Genomic DNA, 8,610 nt, shown 5'->3' with positions numbered 1-8,610 from the left:
AAAATATATATATATATATATATATATAATCCTCACAACAGAGGAAACACTGATGTCGCCAACTATTTCATTTTACCTGGATCCACAACCATCACCCACGGAACCAGCAGTCAAAAAATCAATTACATATTATATTGGGAAAATTTGCTAGAAAATACCTTTTTAAAGTTTTAAAAACCAAAGAAGTGACTTTGAGGACTAAGGGCACCCGGCTCAAACCATGGTATTTTCAATTGCCTCATATGCACATGAAAGCTGGACAACAAATAATGAAAACCAGAGAAGAACTGAAGCCTCTGTATTACGGTGTTGGTGAAGAATACTGAATATCGTGTACTGCCAGAAGAATGAACATATCTAGAAGAAGCACATCCAGAATGGTCCCTACAGGTGAGGAAGGAGGGACTTTATCTTCTGTGCTTTAGACATGCTATTAGGCGGGACCGTTCCCTGGAGAAAGGCAGCATGGACGCGAGGTAAAGCAGAGGACCAGTGAGAAATGAAGACCCTCCACAAGGTGGACCTACACCGTGCCTTTAACAATGGGTAAAAACACAGCAACAATTTTGAGGATAGCACAGGATTGATAAATGTCTCTGCCGTGCACAAGTCCCCATGATTCAGAACCAACTAGAAGGCCCTGAACAACTACCTTCTGAAAAAGGCCTCAAGTGGCTGAAGTGGCCCAGAAAGAGGTCAGTTTGGAAGAAGCTGCTGCTGCTGTCCCCTCTTCCTCCATGGCCTGGGCAGCTGTGTTCCTCTTCCAGAGAGCTGTTAGTCCCCAGGCAGGGCAGCAGCAAGTGGCTGCAGTTGCAGAAGGGGTGGTTGTGGGGTCATGGGAATGAGCAGCAACCCCACCTACTGTCCTGACCGCAGGCCCCACTGTTTGCCTGCCTTCCAGCACTGTCAACTGTGCCACTAGTCCAGCCACTGGGGGCCAGTGGGCCCCAGGTCCACTCAAGCACCAGGCCCAATGGCAGGGCATTTGAGGCCAGAGAACACAGCATTGTGGTGGGTAGAGTCCTTCCAGGGAATCTAGGCTCCAGCGCCCTCCATGTCCTGCTCCTCCTCCTCAAATAATGTCAATTTTGCATAATGATGTGTTCTTTGGAACCTAATGATGTCAATAAGTGAGGAGTTTGGATACATACATACACACACACACACACACACACACACATATCTGTTATTGTTAGATGCTGGTTAGTTGATTCTGGCTCACAGTCACCCCTCGTGGGAGAGCAGAACTTCTCCATAGGTTTTCTTGGCTATAAATATTATGGAGCAGGTTTTCAGTTATTTCTCCTGCACAGCCACTGGCTAGGTTTGAATTGCCTGTATTTTGTTAGCAGTTGAGTGCATAACCATTTTGCCACCTGGGCTCCTTAAATACACAGACATCATGAAATGTTCTTATGAATCTCCCCTGAAGCACTGCTATCTCTTGTGTGAATGGCACTCACCTCCCATGTATTTTCTGCTTGTTCCTGTGCTCTTCAATGCAAAGCAAGTTGCAGATTTCTCCTAATACATAGGGCCAGGTATCATTCTTCATGAATTTTACTATTACATGTTCACTAGATAACTCTGTTCCATCATTTAGGTTTTGAGAAAATGACCCAATGGTTCAAACTGAAGTTCATAATATGAAACAAAAAGGAAAGGAATGACAGGGATGGAAAAGGTAGCTGTGAGAAGAGAAAGACTGACACATTCCACTGTTTCAGTACTTGGGTAAATGGTCAAAAAGGCAATTTAGCAGGAGGTACTTCCATGAGGCTTGAGAGGGTCAATGACATAGATAGTGTGTAATCAGAAGAGCAAAGCAGAAAGTTACTGGACACAATGCACATGTAACTTTAATAAGGGAAAAGGGGAAGATCTTTCTCCATGAACACAGGTGGGTTAGGATTGAATAAAATCAGAAAAACAAGTTCAGGTATCTGTAAAGTATATGGTCCCCAACCCAAAAAAGACATTTCCTAACTGATTTATTCAAATCTAATTCCCACCATGCAGGCCTTCAAAGGACTCTTGACTCCTGGTGCCCTGACACAGTGATCCTAAATGAGGGTTGTCTGTACTCTCCACAAGTCATCCTCTTGCAACTCTGAGAGAAGAAGTCTGTATAGCTGACAGGGACACTCATAGAGAAAGGCAGATCATGAGGAAAGACAGGGAAGAACAATTCCCTGAACTCTTCCCTGACACTGGGCCAATACTTTCATCTTCAGGGCCTCTGACGATGGCAAGGTTTCAATTTATTTGTAGAAAAATAATCATGTCAAACTTGTAATAGACAAAGTAAGAGTCTTTATGAGATCCCAGACCACAAATATTGTCTTTGTCCACCAAAGAAACTTCTGAAATTAAGCTCACATGTACACCATTTAAAGAGCCCTAACCACAACAGAAATGACAAGTCAGTTTAATGCATGGAGCTTTGTGTGCATGTGGCATTCTGAATGTGTATGCTACAGAGAGAAAATGACCACGGTTGTCTTATTTAACAATGCATTCCCATTCCTCAGCCCACACACTGATACAACATCCGTAAGTATGACACATCTTGTCACTAAAGAATAACTTAAAAATAAAATTATAAAAGGACATCCATACCTACTGAGGCTAGGTTTCTGAAGGTTTCCATCATCACATCTCTGTAGAGTTTCCTCTGATTAAGATCCAGCAATGCCCACTCTTCCTCGGTGAAGTCCACAGCCACATCCTCAACAGCCACTGAGCCCTAAAACATACCACACATTCTGGTCAGCAGGGTACCATGTACTCCCATGTGTGCAAAGGGCCGGGTGAGGCTGACAGGCCTGGGAATTGAGATTTCAGGGGATCTGACTCAGCAGTCCGTGTTCTACTAAGGTCTCCTCCAGGGTTGAGTCATCAGCCTCATGCCTTCCCTGTCTACATTCACGCCTGTGAAGGATTCCAGTCTCATTCCTATCTTTCGGGACTAGAAATAATAGAACACAGAGCAGAAAGGAGAGAAGGGCTCTACAATGAATGCCTTATTTCCACATTCAGATTATTTCTTCCTTATTGGGGAAAAAGAAAGTTCTCCCTGCACAGGAGCCAACAGAGTATTTAAGAAAATGCAAAGTACTGGGTGAAAGCAGGATGAGATGTTAATAACTGGGACACACTGCAGGATGGGCAGTTTTCCCTTTACCCCACCCCTCACCAACCATGGGATGCCCAGTAGCCTGTACAAAAGAAGTGGCAACCAAAGCCCTGATCCTGCCATGTTTTCATAAAGAATTCCAGGTGATCATGAACTGGCAGTACCATATGCTAGAAAGAGAATATTTATCTGGGGGAAATTATGAATTTTTACATGTATGTCAGCTACTTTTCTATAACTCTACAGTTGCACAGCCATGAACTGTCCCTTCATGGAGACAGGCAAGGTTATGAAAAAGATAGAGGGATCTCAAGTTAGAGAAAGAACCAGGAGAATCCAGATATCATCACAATTTTCAAACCTTGACACCCAAAGCTACTGTATAGCAATTATTAGTGACTGCTCCCCTCAACCAACACCCACACAAACACATGCTAGTGTTATAACATGACAGAGTCCAATCTCTGAAGAACCAGAATAGAATGCCCTTGTGTTTGCTGACTGTGTAAGAGGTTAATATTTTTTTTTTTTAATTTAAAATTGAGATTTGGATGAATTTTGCAGAGCAAATTCATTTTCTGTTCAATAGTTCACCCACATTTTGTTTCATGATATAAATGACAATCCCCATTATGTAACAGCTCTCTTCACACTTCCTCCCTGTGGTTATCTGTCCCCTGTGTCCTTCTTTCCTATGCATTCCTACCCTCTGGGCTTTCTCCTTGGATATATGCTGCCTTTCTGACCTCCCATGACTGACTGTTCTAAACAGTACACCTACTGGTGTAATTATGCATCTCGTAGGCCTGTCTATTTTTTGGCTAGAAGCCATGGGAATGAATTCAATCAATTCCAGGCCCAAAGAGTAACTAGGGACCACAGCCTTGGGGGATTCACCTGTCTCTATCAGATCAGTAAACTTGGTCTTTTTATTATTATTATTTTAAGTTTTGTTCCACATTGTTTCCCCACTTTATCCAGGATCTCCTGCACTGATCCTTTTCTGAGCGGCTGACAGTAATAGCCAAGCACCATCCAGTTCTTCTGGTCTCACTGTCATATTGGCTGAGGTCCACACATGATCCACTAGTCCCTTGGACTAATTGTTTCCATGTGTTTTTGGTTTTCTTCATTCTTCTCTGCTCTGGATCAGGAGAGATCAACTGTTCCATCTAGGTTACCACTTGCAAGATTTTGAGACCCTAGTTGCTTCACTTACAAAAAATAGGATGTAGAAAAGTATTTTTGTGTAGTATATTATGCCAGCTGACCTTGATGGCCCCCATGACCACTGTCTTGAGCCCATAGGTCCAACAACTCACTCCCTTGGGGTGGTTGGTTATGGCTAAGAAATCATTATAACTTTGCCCTTCATTAGTTCTATTTATATGGACATTCTTATAGCACATACAAACACATATTCAAGCATATCATGTGTCAAATTTATATATGGTCATGGGTGTATTCCCTTTTGCCTAGATATATCTGGTCATTCAGTCTGTCTACCTATGTATCTACCTATAGATTAATATTTGTTAATACTGATCATGCAGTAATGAAGATTCACATTTTCTAATATTGTTGTTCCTAGGTGCTTTCAAGTTGTCTCTGACTCACAGCGACCTTATGTACAACAGATTGAAACACTGCACAGCCCTGTGTCAACTTCACGATCCTTGCTATACCTGAGCTCATCATTGTAGCCACTGTGTCAATCCATCCTGTTGAGGCCCCTCCCTTTTTTAATTGACCCTCCATTTTACCAAGCATGATATCCTTCTCCAGAAAACGGTCCCTTCTGACAATGTGACCAAAGTAGGTAAGACAAAGTCTGGCCATTCTCGCTTCCAAGGAGCATCCTGGCTACAATTCTGCCAGGACAGATTTGTTAGTTCTTTTAACAACCAATGGTATTTTCAGTATTCTTCACCAACACAACTCAAAAGTGTCAACTCTTTTCGGTCTTCCTTATTCATTGTCCAGCTCTCACATGCATATAAGGTGATTGAAAATACCATCGTATGGATCAGCCACACCTTAGTCTTCAAGGAGGTATCTGCTCCTCAGCATTTGAAACAGGTTTTTTTTTTTTTTCTTTTTGCAGCAGATTTGCTCAGTGCAGTACTTCTTCTGATGTCTTGCCTGCTGCTTCCATTATTGTTGCCTGTAGAACCAAGGAATATGAAGTCTTTAATAACTTCAATATTTTCTCCATTTATCATGATGCTGCTTATTGGTCCAATTGAGAGGAATTTTGTTTTCTTTTTATTGAGGTATAATCCATATTGCAGACTGTAGTGTTTAATCTTCATCTTATGTGCTTGAACTCATCCTCACTTTTAGCAAGCAAAGCTATGCTGTCTGCATTTCGCGGGTTGTTAATGAGTCTTCCTCCAATCCTGATGCACGTTCTCCTTCATATAGTCTACTTTATCAGATTATTTGCTCAGAATACATACTGAATAAGTATGGTGAAAAGATACAACCTTTACACACTCCCTTCCTGACTTTAAACTATGCAGTATCCCTTTGTTCTGTTCGAACAACAGCCTCCTGGTCTGTGTACAGGTTCCTCATGAGTACAATTCAGTATTCTGCAATTCCCATTCTTCTCAATGTTATACATAATTTTTTTATGATCCACACAATCAAATCCTTTTGCATAATCAATAAAATACAAGTAATCATCTTTCTGGTATTATCTGCTTTCAGCCAAATATTTTCTAATATGTTCATTGAAATGCATGGGATTTAACTATTAAACTTCTCATGTATCCTGGGAAACAGACTTACATGAAAATCTTGTAGAAACTCCACTCCAACATTTTCTCACATTTGCAACCCTTGGAAGGCACACAAGCATGACTACCTGAACGCTGACCACTGGCATCCTCTAGACTGTAGGAGTGGCCTCTGTGAAATAGCTTTGACTCTTTTGGTTCCCACATGTATGAGGTGACAAAAGGCTGGGACACTGCACAACTCATGCAAAAATTTTACTAAACAGCTGAGCATAAGTAGAATAGACAGTTGATAGACTGAATTGAGTCTCAAGTCATCTTTCATCAAACCTGGTATGACAGTATCACAGCAAACTTTGATCCAGGGGCATATTAAAAAGTCACCTCCATTGCTGTGAGCCAGTTATACGTATTAAAGCAATCAAAACCCCTTATTTTCATTACTAGGCTGTATTTGTCTTAGGTTGGGTTCTCCAGAGAAGCAAAACTAGTGAAGCTTTTATGTATAGATATATAGAGCTTTCTCTCAAAGCAATGATTCACACAGTTGGAGAGACTGACAAGTCCCAAGTATATGGTTCACATATGAAGGTGGAGTTTTCTCTTGCTTCACACAGCTGCAGGGGTTGATCGACCCAAGAGCAGCAGGCTGGTAGCTCACAGACTGCAGAGGCTAATGAATCTCCAGATTAGAAGGCAGTACAGAGGCCACTAGATCAAGTCCCAAGAACTAGAGGTCAGATGATAAGAGCTGGGTGTAGGATCCAGAGTGAGCAAAAACCCAGCAAGCTTTACTAGGATATCCATATTTGATGCAGGACAGACCCTCAAGGAGCCCCACTTTCATCTGACTGGATGCTCACTGCAGATCTCATCATGGAGCTGCTTATATTATATCAGATCTCATCATGGGGAATGACTGCATCATGAAATAACTGCCAAACAAAATCATAACTGCCAAGCCAGAGAATTGTGACTCAGCAAGGTAACACACCACTTTAACCATCACAATACTCACGCATTTATTGAGCAACTATGATATTTGAAGGGATTTTCAAAAGAAAAAAAAATCAACATACTAGCTAACTTATTCCTCATGTCTCTCCTACTCAGATACTACTCCAAACAAGTTAGAGCCAAGGAAATTTACCATCAATCAATGGCATGCTCAATATTGTCTAAATGGTAGGTCGCTGAGCAACAGTCAGAATGTGGGTCAGCGTGCCTGAGATTATTCCTGACAACTATATTTTGTTCATATACCTACAGTTTTCTTCCTATTTTGGCTGTTAACCGTCAATTACATAGATAATCTAGTGCCCTGCTGGGTAGTAGGGAGAGGAGACAAAGGAAACATCCTATTCAATTCAGACAACCTGATTTCCTTCTCCTGGCAAAGCCCAGTGTCTCATGCCAGACTGGTTCTCTTCAGGCCAGCACATCTGGCTCTTCAATTTATTAAAATTAATTTAGGTAATACTGACATAGAGCATACTTCACATGGGCAAGGCAGATACAACACTGAATGAAATGAAAATATCCACATGGACGAGTTCTAATTTCATTGGCTGCGGGCAGTTAATACACAAAATATACTCTCAAGTTCTGTGTGTTGTTCAAATAGTTAGGTATTTGACTGCTAGCCAAAAAGTTGGCAGTTCAAAGCCACACAACGGCTCCTCAGAAGACAAGCCTGGCAATCTGAGAGGTCACAGCCTTGAAAATCCAATGGAGCACTTCTACTCCGCACACATGGAGTCACTAGGAGTTGGAACTGACTCCACAGCAACTAACAGCAATAACACATAAGGTCACACAGTGATCAATTTTATGAAAAATGCAACCCTCACAGGCAATAAGCAGTAACACCAGCATATTTTTCTTCAGTGAGTCAGTGCAGAGAAAAGCAAAATAATGTTAAGAAATACTACCTTGTGAAATCTGGCTTGATAAGGGGGGAAAAAATCACACTTTAAATTCTAAAAACTTGGAAGTGATCTGTGATGATTTTGCAAACTTTATATAGATTTCAGATGCTCACCAACTTCAACAATTCCCAAGGTATAGGCACCAGAGTCAACGATCACCACTGAACTCCAAGGCAGGGAAGGGAGGGTACACTGATTACTCCCCAAATGAAAAGGTTCATTCACAAAGGGTACATATGTAAATTAGGGAACTGGAGAAGTGAAAAGAGCATAATAATACTATGTAAGAAAGTAACAGAAAACAGACAATAGTAAGGGTACACAAATGAACACTTTCAGGTTTTGGACTGATATGTAAAGAGCTTGGCAGTTATTATTACCCCCATGCTTGAGTAAAAAGCTGAATATACTGAACTCAGCGTACGCAAGTCAGAAGACACATGACTGTCCCTTAAGCACATAGGCAGATACAGAGAATCATTCCAGAGCAGATGACCAGGAGCAGAAACCACCGCTAGGATAAAGACCATGGAAGGAAGACTTAAATTGAGGAATTGCCAGAGGCTTGGTAGGCACAAGATTCAGGTTTAAATACATCAGAAGTCCTGTTACAGGGGATGCACACAGTTTTTTTGTTTTTTTTTTTAATTTACCTCCCATGAAGCCTATGGGGTCCTCTGCGAACATCAGAGGAAAATTCCTTTATGCTGCCAGTAGGGACCAGAGGAAAAGCAGACATTGTGAAGTTTTCCAAGAACATTCTGTTCTTCACAAGGCCTGCACCCAAAGGAAACTAATTTACCTA

The sequence above is a fragment of the Orycteropus afer genome, unplaced genomic scaffold (assembly GCF_000298275.1).
Source record: "Orycteropus afer afer isolate SDZICR_OR568_19922 unplaced genomic scaffold, OryAfe1.0 scaffold00954, whole genome shotgun sequence".
Classification (NCBI taxonomy): Eukaryota; Metazoa; Chordata; class Mammalia; order Tubulidentata; family Orycteropodidae; genus Orycteropus; species Orycteropus afer.
The sequence above is the reverse complement of the archived record's forward strand: the minus strand, read 5'-3'. Positions refer to the sequence as shown.